We start from the raw sequence: 11,577 nt of genomic DNA on the forward strand, positions 1-11,577 counted from the left end.
AAATGGGTCTTAACACACCAAAACCATAGATCTGGCCTCCTAATGTCCATTTTACATGTAAAGTTCCAAACTTGGTACACATGCAAGGGGTCTTTGGCCCCAAAAGCCATAAAAGATGGCCTCTAAGGTGCATGGGGTGTTCATGGCAACAAAATGGGTACCTTTGTGCCATAAAAACCCCCCTAATAGACTTGGATCTAAAGCATAGACTGACTTCTAACACTAAATCCCGAATACAACCTCTCTAGGGCTTAGAAAGATGAAAGAAAAGGCCCAAAAATCAAGATCTATAGACAAAGGTTCAGCTTCATACCTCCAATAAGCCGAAAATAAGCTCCAAACTCTAGATCTTCTTGTTTCCCCTTGGTCTCACAAGCTCCTTTCCTCTTCTCAAGCATCACAACCCACGAAAAAACACTAAAATGGCCTTAGAACACACAAAAGCGGCTAGGGTGTCGATATGATGTCTTCTGGGAGTATAAGGGACGATGAAGGCTAAGATAAGGCATTTAAATAGGGAGTAAACCCTCAATTTAGGGTTTTACCCAAACAGCACCTACTCGCCGAGTCAGTCTTCCGACTCGTCGAGTAGGTCACTTAAACTGTCCGCGGATCTCGACTCTACTCGACGAGTTGGGTCTCCAACTCGTCGAGTCCCAGAGAAAAACACAAGAAATGTTTGAATTAACTGCGTACCAGGAATCGGGTGTTACACGCATCGTCAATAGAATTGTGTTTTTCAACTCTAGAAGCTTGAGCCGACATCAAAGAATGCGAAGACTTTAGTAATTGAGTCACCCATACATTAAAAAAAATCGAAATGACCAACTGTCAATTTAACTTTAATATCAAAGAACTATTTTTTTAGAACCCATCTTATTTCAATTTTAAACGTCGATGCTACTTGGTTTTTTTTAATGATAACTCTAAATTACTTCTTAATCTCAGTCCACCAAAAAGACGAGAACCAAATATGACTTTGACTTAAAACAAAATAAAAAAAAATTAACAAACCCTAGATAACTAAATCCCCTTTTTCCCACTGTCCCGCTCACTCCAAGCTCCCTCCCCTGTGAGATTTTCGCTCAAACAAAGGCAGGTACCGGCGATGCCTCCGGTCTCTAGCGACTTGTGAATCCCAAATTTACCGGCGGTATCCCTCTTCTCCGACGATTTCCTCTCATAAAAGGACAAGTACTTCTCCTTCTCCCTTTCCCAACTTTTTTTTTCAGCGTTATCTCTGTTCTACTTACTTTCTTGGAATTCTTGTTTCCTTATTTCATGTACATTTACAGTGAGTGTGTGTGAAGTTTGAACTGATTAACATTACTGATATAGCATCCTCCTGTATAACACTAACATGAAATAAATCATTCAATTCTTGTATATATTGATTCCATCATAAACTAATTAAAAGTTAAGATTGCCTCTGAACTATTAGCACACAACTCAAGAGCTGAGATTTTGGAATTTACATTAGTTGGTAGTAGTTGAGTCGTTTATCTATTATAGTTGTTGCTAAAAACTATCCATTAATTTTCTTATATGAATAGAGTCTCGTCTCTTCCATAGCTTAACCATCTTCATAACCAATTTGTACTGTAGTAGTTGTAGTTATTAATGAATGAACATTCTCCATTAGATACGATGCAATTCATTTAGTAACAATAAAAGAATTTATTTTGTTTGATGAACTGAATCACACACATAGCAGACACATACGCATGCACATGCAAGAAGTAGATTCCGTTTTTCATCCATTTGTGATGTATAACACGTCTGACCATTTCTTAATATTTTAAATACTTTGTTTTTTGTACATTTTCTTAATATTTTAAATACTTTGTTGTCCATTTTCAGTTTTTTGTAGGATATACTTGGATTATCATTTCATTTATGTCGTATACTAGCAGCCTACTTTTCATTCATCTTAAAATTTCTCCAGTAAAATGCTTTATTTAGCAATCATATTAAATTTATATGTATAATATAGCGTCCTACTTCGTATTTATGTCATATTATATGTATGGTTGCTGTAATTAGAAATTAGTTTGGTTTAAATTTTTGGAAGTCACGGCGATATGCTATCTAATTTTACCTGAATGGTCCCTGTAATTTCAAAATTAACATAATCGGTCCCCTCATTTTTGTTTTTGTTTTTGTTTTTGAAACTATGCAGAAAATATTCTCGTTTTCGATGATGTGTACACTCCTGAAGTGAAAATGATTCAAGCTGGGTTATGAAGGTGGTGTTAGATGGCTATTTCATTTTTGGTCGTTGGTTTTACCGTTTTGCCCTTGAAGTGTACCTCTGTTGGATTTGCAGATTTGCCCCTCCCCCCACTTACTCACTATCTCATAACCACACCCAAAGAATTTTTATTGCTTTACATATGAGGTCTTATAAAAACAAGTGCTTAACTACAAAGTCTTATGAATTTGAGTATGTGTGACTTTGTGTGTAACTTTTTATGCATCTAATAGCAACTTCCTTAAAAGCCGATTATAATGTATAACAGGTCTGAACATTTGTGTATACCACATTACCACTTAACTTCAATTTCTTTGTTAAGGTTCTTATTTTATTTATTCTTCTGATGGACCAATGTTACTATCTTTTTTTTTTCTTCTTAGACATGGACAGTGACATAATTATTAATAACATAACAATGTGAGAGTTTAAAAGCTAAGGTTGTCTACCCTTTCACGAAGAATCATATGAGGTGACTCTGTGGATGAACGTAATTTAGAGCAAATTGTTATCAACCTAAATAAGGGAAAGCACAAAGCAAAGTACTGGAAACCAAACTACTTTCCAAAACACAATTAAACGTAAAATATGAAATTCACTTTGCTTTTTTTAAACGATAAAACTAATATATATATATATATATATATATATATATATATATATATATATATATATATATATATATATATATATATATATATATATATATATATATATATATATATATATATATATATATTAGTTTTATCGTTTAAAAAAAGCAAAGTAAATTTCATATTTTTTTCGTTTAATTTCAGATCCAATAAGAACCCAAAAAATCGTAGGAACCGCAAATATAATTCTTCACCACTCATTTCGTTAATGGCACAAACGTCAAACGTAATTACTAGTTTGTGATGCGTTCGCGTACGACGAACATCCATCGAACATCATATAAATGGGTTTTCTTTTTCCGTTTTCTTACTTTTATTATTATTTTTTTTAATATTTAAAATGAAACACTTTTTAGAGGTATATATACTCGGTTTTGTTGTTTTTATATTCTTTTTCATTTTTTTGTTTTACAATTATTTTGTTTTTATATTTTTACCTTTTTTTTAAAAAATAAACTTTTGTTGATCAATATATACTTGGTTTTTCAGATTCTTTTTATTTTCATTTTTTTTTCTTTTTAATTTTTTATTTATTTTTAGTTTTGTTTTTTTAACGTTTTTTCTATGCGATTGAAGTTTCTTGTGTTTCATTTTGTTTTTTTGTTTTTACTTTTGTTTCACCCTTTTTTTTTAAATTAATCATCGGTTCGAGTTTTTAATGTTTAACAATTATAAAAAGAAGTTTCGAATCATAACGATATTATGCATCATACTCTTTTCGATCATATTATTTTTGGATCATGAAAATTGGAATTATATCATTTTGGATCATAAAATTTTGGATAATATAGTTTGGAATCATATTATTTTTTAATCATGTGATTTTGAATCATAATATATTGAATTAAATAAAGTTTTTGTTCATAACAACATTTGGATCATTATATTTTTTAATTTATTTAATTTTGAATTATAAAAGGTATAATAATTAATTTTTAATATCTATAAAAAAACCTAGAAAAAATATATTTCAAATTTACCAACAAAAGAGATAAATCTATATGTATACGTGTGTGTTTGTTCTATCAACTGGGTATGAGTTTTTTAGAGAGAGAAAAAGAACTATATAACAACAGTTAAGTAGGGGCAACGACTGGTGTTGCGATGGGGGAAGTGGTGGTGATGCATCGATGTGTTGGTGGAGGAGATTATTGGAGGTGCGAGAAACGGTTCGTGGTGGTTCTGTCATTTTTGGATAGTGAAAAAGAGGAAGATGGTGAGGCACGACGCCATTAAGTCTTCAATGGTGTTAAAGATTGGGTGGTGGCATCATGGTGGATTATCTTAGGCTTTTTCGGGGCGGTGGTGTTTGAAGTAAATGGATGATGTTGGGTTTTTATTTAAAAATAGTTTCAAAAACACAAGATTTAACAATGGGAGACTTTAATATGTTAAACAACATAAAACTAGTTTATAACCCACCAATGATCTTCTTGCAAAGTTTGGAAAGAAAACAACCAAAGACGAAGAAGAGTATAACAACCTTTGTAAACCTTGAATCCTCAAAGGGAGGCTTGGATGTAACATCCTATTTTGAGAAGTTTCTTATTTCGGGATTGTGGACTATAAATGTATCAAGTAAAGGTCGTGGGTGTAACATTCCCAAAATCACGATAAATTTTTTTATTTTTAACTTAAAGGAAACAATTGTTTTCAACCAAAACCATATCAAATCAAGTATCAAATACAAATATCCCCAAGATCAATGTATCATAAAATCTCCCAAAACATATCATTGAAAGATGTGTACAATCACGCATTCGCCTTGCCCTGGTCATCCGAAGTACTTGAAACATAAAACTGAAATCGTAAGCCAAAGCTTAGTGAGTTCCCTCAAAGTACCACATAGCACAACCAAACAGATATACAAAATGCATGTTGGGTCCACAACCTCCCGGTTGGCTTACCCTGGCCCACAACCTCCCGGTTGGAATGCCCTACAAATAACGTACTGGGTCTATAACCTCTCGGTTGGATTACCCAGTTAGATTGCCCTAGGTTTGTTGACTGACCACACAAAGCAGTACAGTATCAACCCAACCATATTATGTCGACATAGAACATATAACATATAACATATATTCAACAGACAGATAATCATATAGCCAGACAACATACTCATAGACATATCTACCAATCACTGCCACATAATAACGTCTTATATACTAGGACTCAGCTATAATAACTCAATAAAACATAACAATATTCCCTAAACCAGGGTACATAACTTAGTGGGCAGACATTGGTACCTTCGACCCACAAGTACAGTGAGGAAAACTTACCTCTCAGATACCTACCCGTATTTGTCTCAAAGATCATCACAACAGACCATACTACCTTCCACACCGACCCGTATTTGTCTCAAAGATCATCACAATAGCCAGAAATAGATACAATAATTAGGATACACATACATTTTATCCTCACTCCCTAGAGAGTGGCTAATCACAACATACATGGCCAACTGTTCCCACACCTACTCACCTATGAAATTTCTGTTGGGTTTTATGTACTATAACAGTCCTATGGTGCACATACAACCCTAATAGCTTTGGATCTAAGTTTTTTCTTGTTATACATGCAATAAAATTTCCAAAGCTTTTAGCCTACAACTAGCATACAATTTGACATATGAATCATAAAAAAAAAACTAGTTAGAATATTACCTCTTGTTGTAGCTTGTTGAATTTTGCCTTTAAGAGCTTAGCACCCCAAGTGTGATGCCTCAAATGGTTCACAAACACCATGAACAATTGGAGAACAAATGAGAGAGGTTTAGTAGCACATAAAATCGTCCATGTCTTAGAATAATCCACCCTTGGTCCGATTTTTGGCTTCAGTGGGTTACATATATAGTGTAGAATTCCAAGAGTTATATGTAACCCTAATTCTTACACTTAGGCTTATGATCCATAACTTATTTTTATTAATAATTTATGGACTTTCACATAAGCTTAGCCCATTACAAATTAGTCATGGATCATTAGCCCAAACCAAATGTCTCACTGATTTACACAATCAGTCCACGTTAATTTAATTAGTCTCTTTTGATCACTAAATTAATTCCAAATTAATTATTGATCAATACTAATTAAAAATAATATGATTTCTCAATTAATATATTATACTTATAATATATTAATAAATCATAAATAACCTCTTAATCAAAGATCCATCCTATCAAATTGTTCTGATGAAGGCAACCCAAAATGGACCATGCTAGTATCGGATCAAGTACATACCAATTATAGTTATAGGCTTAGACACCTAATCCAACAGTCTCCCACTTGGATAAGTCTAATAACTATTATTGCAAGTATGACTCCAAAATCCGATTAGCAATCGTAGCTCTTAAAAGCCGCTATTGAACTATGATGCGTCCATTAGATAAGGGATCATATATTCCTCCATTCTAGATATCGTATGAACTGAGACATGAATTATAATCATTCTCTCTGCTCATGTGTTGTTTCCCGATTTCCGATTTATGACGACCGACTAATTGAACAAATCAAATCAGTCCAGGCTTGGCCAAGTGCTTAGGGTTGTCATCATTAAATCGTCAAGGAGCCCACAGATATCGCTTTTATCCCCTTAGGAAAAAGGAACGGATAAACTTAAACTCATATGCTTGCTCTATTTACTCATCAAATCACACACAATGATAAGTTTTATAACACCAAGTTACTGGTGCGTTTACCATCATCAATGTGCAACCGACTTGTAAACCGCAACTATATGTCTCCGTTTCAAGAATATAAGATATTATCATCTCACAATCACTCGTGATAAAATCCATGAAATGATTCAATGAGTGTGGCTTTAATCCAATACTTAAATCTTATTTCAAGGGCACTCATGAATGTTTGTAGCAAACTTTGCTATGTCGATCGCCTTAGACAATCTTACAAAAACCCATTCATGACAGTCTACTTCCATAACCTACTTCCAAAGTATAATCGATTGTGGAAAGTTTGAATAATCTTATTATTCGGAAAGTAAAAACATGAGAAGTAAAACACAAGAATAGTCAAATCCAATATGGTCTCAAAACTTTTGAGTATAAATAAAACACCTTTTATTTATTCACGAGATTAATTACACATTATTCATTGTATAATGTTTCGATTAATCAACTTAATACTTTGAATTAAAACAACAGTTATCCCATGCTCCAAGCATGCACACTATGTTTATATATGGTCCTTACTTTGTGAAATAGATCAATTAAAAACATTTCCAATGAAGCTCATTTCACAATTCCAAATCTTTATCACAAGGGTAAGATTCTAAACTATCATGCAATGATTCATTTTGTAATTTCGAGGTACCAAAGTCACAGAGACTTTGCTAACGATATTACAAAACTTTCCACTGGAGATTGATAACAAAACAATTCCAAGGAAGAGAAGTCCCAAATTCAAAGTCCATTCCTTTAAACATCGTTCTTGCGTAAAAGCTTCTAACCTACACATAGATTCTTAATATCTAACTCTCAATATGGAAACATTTCCATATTTGCCATATGACAATGCATTATTAATAGAATTCTGTCTATTCATAATAATGTCATGGTCCATCCGTTACTATACTTCCAACTGTCCTTAAGCAACCAATCCTTAGCGAACCTTATATCGTCCTTGACAGTTGTTTAACCACTTTATTCATATCCGGTTCTAGTCCTTTTTCCCTCTTAATGCCCTAGGCATTTGGAAAATTAGAACACGTGAATATTATAGCATATGCAATCGATCCTATATCTAAAGCATATGGGACACGATTCATAATGTCTTACATAAAGACATGATACTTGACCATTCCCTTGCTATAATACGTAACATCCTGACTCCCAGGTATAATATTTATGAAATTATTTATGAGTTGTATGATCTAAATCGACGAGTTGTGTACCCAACTCGTTGAGTAGGGTCGAATTGGCCACGTGGGTTTAATGACCAACTCGACGAGTTAGAGAGCCGACTCGTCGAGTCGGCACTGTGTGAGGAAACCCTAAATCTCTGGGGTTGGGCCCTATTTAAAGGACCTTAATCCCTCATTTCCACCTCACCAGCCACCCTACTCCCCTATGTGAAACCCTAATCGCTGGAAGTGAGCTAAGAGAGAAAGAGAGCTAATCCTTGGGCATTTTGGTGCACTTTTTGAAGAAGGAGAGAAGAGTATCAATCAAGGAACGAGAAGAGGTTGTGGGATCTGGTGTTATTTCATCCAGAGCTTTTGTTGAAGGTAAAAATTATATACCTTTCTCACTAGTTTGATTAGATCTCATTTTATGGAGTTTTGGGGCTTATTCCATCTTCTTGAGGCTTTGAGTGTACCAATTGATTTAGACTTCATATATGGACCTTGTGAGGTCCCTAGAGTCCAAAGGTCCCAGCTTTATCCAGATAATAAAAGAACCTTCATGATTAAGACCCTAAATGAGAGTTGTTTTAGCATTTCAATCCCTAAGCGCCATGCATGAACATAAAGCTTGCAGCTTTACGTGACATTCGAGCCTTGGGAGGCTAGATCTAGAGTTTGGGGTTGTAGATCTTATGTAAAACGTCTGAATGAGGAAGTAGACTGAATGGACTCACCGATTCAATGAGCTGACTCGATGAGTCGGCTAGGGTTTTCCCCCAAGGAGTCTGGACATGGCTAACGTGGCGATTTGACGAGACAACTAGACGAGTTAAGTTGGATTTTCGCGATATTTCAGAGGAAACGAGGGGACTCAACAAGTCACATGGATGCACTCGACGAGTCGGGTCAACATGGACTATTGACTCGAGTGTTGACTTATGTTGAATTTAGGGTCTGGTCAAGACGAAGATTATGGGGACCATGGTGGGCTAAAATGGTCTTTTACCCATTTCAAGAGTTTGAGAGAGAAAATAACTTAGAGTTGTGTTTTAAGTGTTAATTAGATATAATTATCCTATGTGTTAGGCGGGGGCTAGTTCGAGATTCGTGTACGAGGCTATTTGTTTGTTTGCTTACGAGGAGAGTCGTCTCACTATACTTACCTAGAGTGGTAACCTTTGTGTGACCGGAGGGTCTTATGTGATTTTATTGAGTATTGTGATATCCTGCATTATGTCTTTGTGATTTATGATGTATATTATTCTGAGCTTACTGAGTTAGGACCGAAGGGTTCACCCGAGTTGTGGGACCGGAGGGTTCCACTGCCACACATTGACCGGAGGGTCTTATTCGAGTATAGCCATGAGAGGCTAATGAGATGTGTATGGTATTTTGGGGAACTCACTAAGCTTTGTGCTTACCGTGTTATGTGATATGTGCTTCAGGTACTTCTCAGGATCACGGGAAGGCGTCGACTTGATTGTACACACGAGATGGAGTTATGTTTTGTGGATCCTGGATTTTCAATTCAATGATTTAAGGATATGTGTTTTTGGATAATTTTATACTTGGGGTTTTTGTGAAATGTGTTAATGAGAATTATGATATTTTAAAATGAAAAATTTGTTTGAAAATTTACGGTGTTACATAATATTTCCATACAGAATTTTCAATGTTGAACCATTTCAACATGATATTCATATATACTCATGACTAAGTTTGATTAATATTTTAATCTAAACTTTTATATTCGAAGTAAAGTATAAGTATCCTCTCCCTTACTATAGCGAAACAATTTTCCAAAATCTGCAGCTTTGAAATTTAAAACTTTGTTTCCTATAAATAGCATTGCTGACTCGCAATACCTAGTATAATAATCATGCTCCCACAATCATGATAATTATATTCTTACTAGCATAACACTTATGCTCCCACTAGCTTTGACATGTACCCAGAAATCAGCTGGACTTCTAGAAATCAATACTTATTGACTTTTTTACCAAAGTTCAGATTTTCTGAAAAGAGATGCTTTGATAAGTCTTTATCTAAGCTCATACACCTTTTATAAGAAAGATCATATGTGTGTCTAATCTTTTTCAGAACTTGCAGCAGCAAGTCCTGAATGTTCAAACTTAATTGCCATTTCTGACAATTCGAACTATGAAGAGGGATGTCGTAATCATAATCGAATTTGAGAATGCAATAACACTACTGCTATTTTCTCAAAATCTACTTAGTGAAAGTGTTTCCTCACAATCATTTTCATGAATTGGAGATAAACCTTTACCACTTAGATTTTATGGTGTATGTGTTCATATCCATGTGAATCTGTCATTATCATAAGACAAGGTCTATGAAAAATTCAAACTCATATGGACTGAACTTGTTCAATCTTAATTTCTTGCCACTTGGCAGCACGAGGGCTTACCATGTTTTCCAAGTTCCTTAGCAGCTCACCCTTGTTGATCAATGAACTTTCACTTCAAGGTGCTTTGCATTATGAAAACAATTGAGAAATCATAGAACTCACATGCATAGTCAACTTTAACTGGAATGAGCACAGAAACAAGAATATGTCAGCACGATAGGTTACAAACCTCAAGTCGTGTGCTAGTGATAAATAATAGGTTTATTCTTGATTAGTTCTTGAAAATTTTCAAGATCTTTAAGACTCTCACTGACTTCTTGACAATATAAGATTCTATTGTCAAGAAACACTCCTTGACAAACAAATATTCAAGAGTTAGTGCGGATTCTTATCAAGAAAAAACACTTCATACAATTGGCCTTAGTTAGTCTTTGTCTTAAAGACATCACAACTACCAATTCTAAATGTGTTATAAACCTACTTAAGATATGTCACTCAAGGAACAATCTTGGAGTATGACTCTAAGACTTGATTTTGGAATAAAGTATGACTCACCTTAATTGATTTAACCATTTCAACAATTCTCGGTTACTCTTCTTAGCCACACAAGTGCACTAAGGTGTCCTTAGAGGATCAATTATGATATGGTTTTCATAATCATTAAGATGATCATAAAACAGGATACTAAAGTACTCTCCTTTCCTTTTAGATTGGACAAATTTTTATCTTTCTACCTAATTTATTCTTCTTATCCGTTCTGCTATTCATTGAAACTTTTTCAATGATTAAGAATTACACTTAGTCTTGTAAGTATAACCATATTTACTAAACCTTTAGTCATGACGAATAGTCTTTATCATTCTTTGTGGTGGATCTGGCCAGTGCACATCATTGTGGACTAGATCCTTTCATCTTTCACTTGACTTACATATACATGTAAACAAGCAATTAGTCTCAATTTCCCAAGTACCAAGATTTTCATACATCACATAATTCAAGTCATATGATTCCAAGTTTTTGTTCAATTGAAACTTGGGTGATGAGAATCTTTCCTTACTTAGAAAATTATGACACTACCACAATTGACATAACTACGAATCAAAACATTTTCAATATTGCTATTAATCGAAACACATATAAACAACAATTTTCACAAATGCCATTGCAAGGAAACATAACATAAGATAAAATAAAATAAAAATATTTATAAAAGGTGCGGAAAAACTTGTCATTACAATGCAATTACAAATGAAAACTATGCTACTACATATTTCTAAGCAATCTATCATAACTCTTAAGTAGCAGTTCAAAAATCCGATCATCGAACCATGCGATCGAAATCCATCTCTTCACTATCAGACTCAACTTACTCTTCCTTTAAGCTTCCTTTCTCTTCTTCGATCCTACAAAACATCAAAAGGTGATCTTATCGCATCATGTAT

General features: G+C 34.2%; 1 long non-coding RNA gene across 1 annotated transcript; it reads left to right on the plus strand.

Moving 5' to 3' along the window:
• Positions 1 to 1,051: 1,051 nt before the first annotated feature.
• LOC122196902 (uncharacterized) lies at positions 1,052 to 2,560 on the plus strand. The gene is made up of 2 exons (XR_006189393.1): positions 1,052 to 1,194; positions 2,180 to 2,560. It is a non-coding gene; the product is annotated as an uncharacterized LOC122196902 (long non-coding RNA).
• The last annotated feature ends 9,017 nt before the right edge of the window (positions 2,561 to 11,577 follow it).

The sequence above is a fragment of the Lactuca sativa genome, chromosome 1 (assembly GCF_002870075.4).
Source record: "Lactuca sativa cultivar Salinas chromosome 1, Lsat_Salinas_v11, whole genome shotgun sequence".
NCBI lineage: Eukaryota > Viridiplantae > Streptophyta > Magnoliopsida > Asterales > Asteraceae > Lactuca > Lactuca sativa.